At 31.2% G+C, this 10684-nt stretch overlaps 1 long non-coding RNA gene across 1 annotated transcript; it reads right to left on the bottom strand.

Annotated features, from left to right (window-relative positions):
* Positions 1-457: 457 nt before the first annotated feature.
* On the bottom strand, positions 458-7505 carry LOC124454303. The gene is made up of 3 exons (XR_006951390.1): positions 7392-7505; positions 6049-6366; positions 458-526 (listed from the first exon to the last, which is right to left on the bottom strand). It is a non-coding gene; the product is annotated as an uncharacterized LOC124454303 (long non-coding RNA).
* Between the last annotated feature and the right edge of the window lie 3179 nt (positions 7506-10684).

Here is a 10684-nt window from a genome sequence, read left to right as displayed (position 1 = left end):
CATAAAATTGGTTATGTTTAATTATGTACTCGTGGAACAAGTTGTGTTTATTTGATTAATTTACGTCCGAAGCTGTGTTTATACTTAAGGCATTTGTCAATATCTATTTCATTATTATAAAATCATATTAAATGCTTCAACTAATCATTGAAGCTCCCTCAAATAATTCAGTTTATCATCTTTGTATAAAATGTAAATAATGTACATACAAACCTGAACATTGTACACCAGCATCTTTATTATGTCTACAATTATGTGATCCCATTCTCTATGTGAACAACTTGAAATATTACTTCTATTCTACACATTGAACGTCGTCTAACCATATTCTTCCACTGCCATGTGGAACATTACCTCCTAGTAAAGCCCTGAAATAATAGTCATAACCAAGTTGTCGACACACAACTTTAGCATCGTTTATATCCCAGCCATCATCACAAATTGTTCCCCATTCTCCATTGTAAAATACTCTACACGACCTTGCCAATAGAACTTTCTGGTCCCTGAAGTCTAACAGAGTTGATAACTGATAAAAGAAAATCAAGAGATAATGCAAAACATAGAAGTCTAAACCTGAAATATTCTAAGTTACATGCTACATATAGTATCCTAATATGTTAGATGCCATAATTCTAATTAGCAAGTAAATTTTAAAAACACTTTGAGAAAACGACGATTTGATTTGATAGCAAACATGTTTTGACATTATCAGAATGCCACTTTCAGTGCAGAAATGGTTAGTGTTAAGTAATATGATATGTAATATGATAAGGAATAAATTACTTACAAATGAATAATAGGGATTACGATTCAGTTACTAAATACAAAAATATTTATAAAAAGGAAAAGAAAATAAGTATTAAGAACTTATAACAAAAATATTATTATAAAGCAACATAGTGTTGTAGTGGTGGAACTTGGAGCATTTTAAATCGGGATTATTTTATTAATGTGTAGAGCTTCCTCTGATCTTTGGAGGAGAAAGTGGATTGATCAGTGTCGATGATTTTAAAATGAGAAGGTGAGAATTTGTTTTTACAATGAAGGAGAGAGGCTTGAAGATGTTTGTAGATAGTGGAGTTTCTTTTGTCTGTGTGAGTATGTTCCTTTATCCTGGTAGATAATTGGCGAGAAGTTTCACTAACATAGCGGGAATTACATCCCGCATGAAAATTGATAAACTACCATAGATTTGGAAAAAGTTCGCAAAAGGATATTTGATAAACTACTCTGCTATAGATGTGGTGCCCGGGTGGGTCTCTAAACGAAAAATAAAGATTCTTATTTTAAAAGATGTGAAAATAGTTAATAAGAAGTACACCTGTCTATACTCATATTACGTATCATATTAATAACACTAACCATTCTTGCACTAAGATGGTATCTGGATAATGCTGAAATACGTTTGCTCAAAAATCGTCGTTTTTCTCAAGTATGTTAGATGCCATTGTAAAATCTTCTTAGGCGAAATTAATGAATTAAATTAGTAACAAAAAATTGATAAAAAAACTTAAATGAGTTCAATATCAAAACGTTTTAGACAAGTAGACACTATTTGACTTTCATGAGTCTAAATAATTTTTTATTTAGATTAGTCCTCATTTCTTTTCGTAATATAGCATTCATTAACACTTTAACTCTGTGAATACTCCCATTAGTTTTCCATTAAATCATTTGATTTTATTGCCATATGGCAACACTGCCCCATAACTTGTTGAAACAAGCAAAAAAAAGAGTAAATTGTTCACATAGACTCTTCGCTTACAACGTGGAAAACTATATCGTATTTTTAAAATAACTGTCTTTTTAATTATTCAGAAATACGTTTGTGGTGCTGTCTAGGCATGGCTTTAGCTGAATCTTAACGGTTAGTTAAAAACAAATTAAAAATGAATTCTTAAGATAGACAGCACGTCATTAAAAGACATAAAATTACGCTGCAGTGTTAATTTCGAGATGCTTGTGTTAAACATGCAAAGAAAAATTTAATGGACCTTTATAAGCTACAGCCTACAGCTTTAAAAAGCTCTAATGAATGTAAACAATCGTAAAAAAACAGATAATTTAAGGATTATTACATTCCTCCACGGAAAATTTGGTCAATGGACTGCCTTTTTCTCGAGTATTATGGAATCTTTTTATGGGCAATCATAAAATAGGTTATGTTTAATTATGTCCTCGTGGAACGAGTAAGGGGCGGATCTAGGATTTTTCAAACATCAGTCATAAAACGTCGGAGGCGCTCCGCACCTGGGGGGGTCTGAGGCATTCCCCCCTGAGAAATTTTGAATTTCAGAGCCTTGAAAATGCCATTTTCAGTGTTTTAGAGCAATACAAATGTATTTCCTAGGGCACTGTTTTGCGTAAAACAACACATTTTGCTTATATGCTTTTCAAAAAAATGAAGTGAATGAAAATAAATGTTTTACAACATTTAGGCTCATTATCATGCCAAATATATGGCTCATTAGCATGTCTAGGAACGTGAAATTTATTTTACAATAATGCTATTCAAAAACAGATATAGTCTCTTTAAAAATTTCTACCAGTTGTCAGGCATAGACCCCCTAGAGACCCCAGATTCAAACCTCTATGTAATGAGTTAAGTTAGAAATTTGGTAAATTACAAGTGACAGTTCATAGATATAGAAAAGCTCAGACTTTAAACCATGCAAGTTTATTAAACTTTTACCCATCTCCATTGGAGCAGCAAATCCACCTTTGAGAAAAAAACTCAAAATTTTTCTGCCAAAGATTAAGCAAAAATTATTAGAGTGAAAATTGCAGTTATGACAGCTTAATGCCATAAATGTTTATTAGGCATTTCACTAGACTATTATCTCCTGTAAGTATTGCAGTGTAAAGCATATAGCAATCACTAGTAGCATTGTATTTGCAAATACAAACAGAATGTAAATCCACATGTCTTTAATTATATAATTACATGAATGAAAATTGGTTCATGTGTCATTTACTGGTTATGATAAATATATTTCTTAAGTATGATCAAAGCTCGTTTAAATGTAAATCTGAAATAATTTAGATTAGAAATTATAATGATCATGTGAAAACTACCTAGTTAGATCATCAAAATACTTTGTTGTTTTGCCAAATTTCAAGGTTTATTCAGATACATAGAGTTATTACTTTTACTTTATAGAAAATGCCTTCATACATTCAATAGCCCTTTGGAATTTATGGCAAAACAATCTGGTATGAGCCAGATTAACACAATCTTTACATCTCTACATGAGGTGTCTAGTTAGAAAAGGGGACAAATATGTGACATGGGACAACATTTCATGTATGTGAAATACTCCAGGTTTAATACCATTCCAGTCAAATTGTAAAAATAAAAAGCTTCATGGATCAGAAGACTAAAAAAATCACAAGGTTATGAGTAAACAGCTCTCAATGTAATCAATGTTAGTCTTAAACAATACGTAGTATAACTGTCTAATGATTAAATGATCAATGATCATAAACTTATCATAAGCCCCAAACATTCCGTTTAATGATAAAGTAAATAATATAGTATGGCGCCTTATTGCTACAGATTTTGTCCATTGAAATATATGTTTGCAGGAATGTAGATTTATTGCTATATAACGGCAAATGATTTCCAAGCATCAAGAAATTATAGCTAAAAAAGACCTTCGGCAATAAACAATTTTAAATCATCAATCTGCTTCCCATAATGCCATTGACATAAATCGCATGCCACACTCGCATAAATTGACTTTGATATATTATATCCATGCATACACTTCTAATTTGTCCTTTTACTTATTGATTTTGATATAAATTCCTGCTGATAAAATCCAAAACAATGTTGGCTTTCTTTGAACATCAATGACTGAAACGTCGTCATGAGATCGTCTTGCTACATTTATAATTTATCCATAAATTTTTCACCCTCTTGAAAATCTTTACAGTTTGACAGCAGCATCTATGTCAATATATCAATTTGTAAAAGATTTCCAATCCATCTGATTGTAGTTTACTTTCCATCATTCTTATAAAATTACTATGAAACCATCAACATTCAATCAGACAGTGACCTTGACTATTAGTCTGGCTATCAGTCGAAATCCGTCAAACCAATCTACATATAAAAATAAAAATTCAAATGAACTAATTGTAGATAGCAATTGACTCCTTATACGTCCGGCTACCCTATTATCAGTCGAGACCATTCTAAACTGTCCACTGATCTGGCCATTGACCAATAAAATAAGTGTTTTGGCGTTTATAGACTCCTTTATCCGTCGAACCAGTCAAGCCACCTTGCAGCTTATCAGTCGGTTATTCCAAAATAAGCAAAATTCAAATAGATCTGTTACTAACGATATTCATTGCATTAATCATTAGTTTTCAATAATCAATAAAGCTGGATTTTTATCACGAAGTGAATGCGATAATAAAGTAAGAATAATTAATGAATTTTAAATTAATATGAATAGGTAATTTTTGAATTTCAAACATCAGTCGCGCGACGGATTTGACATACTCTAGATCCCCCCCTGGAACGAGTTGTGTTTATATGGTTAATTTACGTACGAAGCTGTGTTTATACTTAAGGAATTTGTCAAAATTGTTTCAGTATTTGAAAATCATATTAAATGTTTCGATTAATCATTGAGGATCCTTCAAATAATTCAGTTTATTATCTTTGTAACTAAATGTAAATAATGTAGAAACAAACCTGAACATTGTATACCAGCATCTTCATCATGTGTACAATTATGTGATCCCCATCCACTATGTGAACAACTCGAAATATCATTTTCATTTCCTACACAACGAACTTCGTCTAACCATATTCTTCCACTGCCGTGTGGAACATTACCTCCTAGTAAAGCCCAGCCAGCATAGTCATAACCAAGTTGTCGACAAACAACTTTAGCATCGTTTAAATCCCAGCCATCATCACAAATTGTTCCCCATTCTTCATTGTAAAATACATCCACACGACCTCTGCCAATAGAACTTTCTGGTCCCCGAAGTCTAACAGAGTTGTTAACTGATAAAAAAAGAAAATAAAGAGATATTGCAAAACATAGAAGTCTTCACTCCAAAATATTCTAAGTTGCATATTTATATATAAAGTATCTTGTTATGTTGGGTGCCATTGTAAAATATTCTTGTGCGAAATTAATGATTTAAATTAGGAACAAAAATTTGATAAAAAAACTTACAAAAGTACAATATCAAAACGTTTTGGACCATCAGACACACTATTTGACTTTCATGAGTCGAAAAAAAAATTTATTTAGACCAGTCCTCATTTCTTTATGTAATATAAATAAGTTCTTAACCCGTTAACTTGCGAATTTTCCCCATTGGTTTCCCATTCAATCATTTCATTTTATTGCAATATGGCAAAACTACCCCATAACTTGTTGATACAGGCAAAAAATAAAGAGTAAATAGTTCACTCATACTCTTCGTTTTAAACGTGGGAATCTTTATCGCATTTTTAAAATAACTGTCTTTTTAATTATTGAGAAATATGTTTCTGATGCTCTCTAGGTATGGCTTTAGCTAAATCTTAACGGTCAGTTAAAACGAATTTAAAATGAATTTTAAGATAGACAGCACGCCATTACAAGACATAAAATTACACTGCAGTGTAAATTTGAGATGCTCCTTATTAATGTGCAAAAATTTTAATGGAGCATCATAAGCTACAGCATACAGCTTTAAATAGCTATAATGAATGTAAACAATCGTAACAAAACTGATAATTTAAGGATTATCATATTCCTCCAAGGAAAAGTTGGCCAATGGACTGCCCATTTTTTCTGGTATTGTCGAATCTTTCTCTGGGCAATCTTAAAATTGGTTATGTTTAATTATGTACTCGTGGAACGAGTTATGTTTATTTGGTTAATTTACGTCCGAAGCTTTGTTTATACTTAAGGCATTTGTCAATGTCTATTTCAGTATTATAAAATCATATTAAATGTTTCAATTAATCATTAAAGCTCCCTCAAATAATTCAGTTTATCATCTTCGTATAAAAATGTAGATAATTTACATACAAACCTGAACATTGTACACCAGCATCTTTATTATGTCTACAATTATGTGATCCCCATTCTCTATGTGAACAACTCGAAATATTGCTTTCATTTCCTACACATTGGACGTCGTCTAACCATATTCTTCCACTACCATGTGGAACATTACCTCCTAGTAAAGCCCTGAAATAATAGTCATAACCAAGTTGTCGACACACAACTTTAGCATCGTTTATATCCCAGCCATCATCACAAATTGTTCCCCATTCTCCATTGTAAAATACTTCTACACGACCTTTGCCAATAGAACTTTCTGGTCCCCGAAGTCTAACAGAGTTGATAACTGATAAAAAAAGAATATCAAGAGGTAACGCAAAACATAGAAGTCTCAACTCCGAAATATTCTAAGTTACATGTATACATATAAAGTATCCTAATTTGTTAGATGCCATTGTAAAATCTTCTTAGGCGAAATTAATGAATTAAATTAGTAACAAAAAATTGATAAAAAAACTCACATGAGTACAACATCAAACGTTTTAGACAAGTATACACTATTTGACTTTCATGAGTCCAAATAATTTTTTATATAGATTAGTCCTCATTTCTTTTTGTAATAGAAATATATTATTAACACTTTAACTAGCAAATGTTCCCATTAGTTTTCCATTAAATCAATTGATTTTATTGCCATATGGCAACACTGCCCCATAACTTGTTGAAGCAAGCAAAAAAATAAAAAGTAAATTGTTCACATAGACTCTTCGCTTACAACGTGGAAAACTATATCGTATTTTTAAAATAACTGTCTTTTTAATTATTCAGAAATACGTTTCTGGTGCTCTGTAAGCATGGCTCTAGCTGAACCTAAACGGTCAGTTAATAACAAATTAAAAATGAATTCTTAAAATGGACAGCACGACATTAAAAAACATAAAATTACACTCAGTGTTAATTTGGAGATGCTTCTGTTAAATTGAAAAAAAAATTTAATGGACCTTTATAAGCTACAGCCTACAGCTTTAAAAAGCTCTAATGAATGTAAACAATCGTAAAAAAAACAGATAATTTAAGGATTATTACATTCCTCCACGGAAAATTTGGTCAATGGACTGCCCTTTTCCTCGAGTATTATCGAATCTTTCTATGGGCAATCATAAAATAGGTTATGTTTAATTATGTCCTCTTGGAACGAGTTGTGTTTATATGGTTAATTTACGTCCGAAGCTGTGTTTATACTAAAGGAATTTGTCAATATTGTTTCAGTATTTGAAAATCATATTAAATGTTTCGATTAATCATTGAGGATCCTTCAAATAATTCAGTTTATTATTTTTGTAAATAAATGTAAATAATGTAGAAACACACCTGAACATTGTATACCAGCATCTTCATCATGTGTACAATTATGTGATCCCCATCCACTATGTGAACAACTCGAAATATTATTTTCATTTCCTACACAACGAACTTCGTCTAACCATATTCTTCCATGTCCTTGTGGAACATTGCCTATTAGTAAAGCCCTGCCAGCATAGTCATAACCAAGTTGTCGACAAACAACTTTAGCATCGTTTAAATCCCAGCCATCATCACAAATTGTTCCCCACTCTCCATTGTAAAATACTTCCACACGACCTCTTCCAATAGAGCTTTCTGGTCCCCGAAGTCTAACAGAGTTTATAACTGATAAAAAAAGAAAAAAGAGAGATATTGCAAAACATAGAAGTGTCCACTCGAAAATATTCTAAGTTACATGTTTATATATAAAGTATCCTGTTATGTTGGATGCCATTGTAACATTGTTACATAATTACAATATCAAAACGTTTTTAGCCATCAGACACACTATATGACATTCATGAGTCAAAAAAAATTTTATTTAGACCAGTCCTCATTTCTTTATGTAATATAAATAAGTTCTTAACCCGTTAACTTGCGAAATTTCCCCATTGCTTTCCCATTCGATCATTTCATTTTATTGCAATATAGCAAAAGTACCCCATAACTTGTTGATACAGTCAAAAAATAAAGAGTAAATAGTTCACTCATACTCTTCGTTTAAAACGTGGGAATCTTTATCGCATTTTTAAAATAACTGTCTTTTTAATTATTGAGAAATATGTCTCTGGTGCTCTCTAGGTAAAGCTTTAGCTAAATCATAACGGTCAGTTAAAAACGAATTTAAAAATGAATTCTTAATATAGACAGCACGCCATTACAAGACATAAAATTACACTGCAGTGTAAATTTGAAGATGCTCCTTATTAATGTGCAAAAAAATTTTAATGAAGCATCATAAGCTACAGCATAGAGCTTTAAATAGCTATAATGAATGTAAACAATCGTAACAAAACTGATAATTTAAGGATTATCATATTCCTCCAAGGAAAAGTTGGTCAATTCACTGACCATTTTTTCTGGTATTGTCGAATCATATTAAATGTTTCAATTAATCATTGATGATCCCTCAAATAATTCAGTTTATCATCTTTGTATAAAAATGTAAATAATGTAGATACAAACCTGAACATTGTACACCAGCATCTTCATTATGTATACAATTATGTAATCCCCATCCTCTATGTGAACAGCTCGAAATATTCCTTTCTTTTCCTACACATTGAACGTCGTCTAACCATATTCTTCCACTGCCATGGGGAACATTACCTCCTAGTAAAGCCCTGAAAGCATAGTCATAACCAAGTTGTCGACAAACGACTATTGCATCGTTTATATCCCAGACATCATCACAAATTGTTCCCCATTCTCCATTATAAAATACTTCTACACGACCTCTGCCAATAGAACTTTCTGGTCCCCGAAGTCTAACAGAGTTGATAACTGAAAAAAAAAGAAAATCAAGAGATAATGCAAAACATAGAAGTCTCAACTCCGAAATATTCTAAGTTTCATGTATACATATAAAGTATCCTAATATGTTAGATGCCATTGTAAAATCTTCTTAGGCAAAATTGATGAATTAAATTAGTAACAAAAAATTGATAAAAAACTTACATGAGTACAATATCAAAACATTTTAGACAAGTAGACACTATTTGACTTTCAGGAGTCCAAATAATTTTTATTTAGATCAGTCCTCATTTCTTTTTGTAATATAAATATCTTATTAACACTTTAACTTGCGAATGTTCCCATTAGTTTTCCATTCAATCATTTGATTTTATTGCCATATGGCAACACTGCCCCATAATTTGTTGAAACAAGCAAAAAAATAAAAAGTAAATTGTTCACATAGACTCTTAGCTTACAACGTGGAAAACTATATCGTATTTTTAAAAGAACTTTGTTTTTACTTATTCAGAAAGACATTTCTGGTGCTCTCTAGGCATGGCTTTAGCTGAATCTTAACGGTCAGCTAAAAACAAATTAAAAATGAATTCTTAAAATAGATAGCACGACATTAAAAGACATAAAATTGCACTGCAGTGTTAATTTGGAGATGCTCCTTTTTAATATGCAAAAAAATTTTAATGGAGCTACATAAGCTAAAGATTTCAGCTTTAAAAAGCCATAATTAATGTAAAAATCGTAACAAAACAAATAATATAAGGATTATCACATTCCTCCACGGAAAATTTTGTCAACAGGCAGCCCTTTTTCTCTGGTATTATTTAATCTTTTTATGGGCATATTTATAATAGGTTATGTTAAATTATGTCCGTGTAGAACAAGTTATGTATGTTTAGTTATAAATCCATACCCTGGCACGAGTTACATTCTCCTGAGTATCCTTCCATACACGTGCAGTTTAATGATCCATTAATTTTACGATAGTAAGTGTTGGGTCCACATAAAGGAAAGCGAAAAGTGTTTGTCACTAGATTAATAAAATTAAAAATAAAATCAACTATGGTTTTCAAAAGAAAACATGTTCTTTCTCAAAGAACACAATTTGTCATTCAGTATCCACTATGACGTACCCAGCTAGGAAATTTGTGATTTATTGTTGGTATCTTTGGTGTTCAGGAATATTGTAAAAACAAAACAATTAAATAAATGATGAATATTTACAGAGTATGAACAGATTTGCTGGCTGTTTGGGATACTATAAAGGATGTATCTAAAGAAGTTAGATAATTAAAAAATGTTCTGGAAATTATCAATTGATCAATAGTTCTAACATAATGTGCCAAAGCTCCTGTATTTTGGCATTGCCTTGTCTTGATTATTTAAAAGTAAAATGAATTAAGATTTAATTTCGAAAACCATGAGAGTACTTCGTAATTTTCTCACTTTGAACTGCATGCAGAAAGAAAATCAAAATTTTCAAATCTAGTTTAATCCAAAGATTTAAAATTTTGAGCTCTGTTTTGCAATGTACTAAATATTTAGAAGATTTGATAAATATTAAGCTCACTGCACAACATGCTCAAATTTGACGTTTTTGTCTTTCATTCTATTTTCATGAATTTCTTTCTTACTTAAGACTGATTACAAGCCAGAGTGATTGTTGAAATGATGTAAGAAACAATAAAGATGTAAATTTAACACCTAACAAATTTGGCAAGAATAGACAAACTGCAAAAACATTCATATTAGACACTTTGCACTTTGAACTTAATGTTTATCAAATTTTCTATAATTTGGGAAGGAAGAACAACCGTTTAATAAGGCAATGTAACTTTGAACTTTTTAAG

Source organism: Xenia sp. Carnegie-2017, unplaced genomic scaffold, assembly GCF_021976095.1.
Source record: "Xenia sp. Carnegie-2017 unplaced genomic scaffold, XeniaSp_v1 HiC_scaffold_3, whole genome shotgun sequence".
Taxonomy (NCBI): Eukaryota; Metazoa; Cnidaria; class Anthozoa; order Malacalcyonacea; family Xeniidae; genus Xenia; species Xenia sp. Carnegie-2017.
The sequence above is the reverse complement of the archived record's forward strand: the minus strand, read 5'-3'. Positions and strand labels throughout refer to the sequence as shown.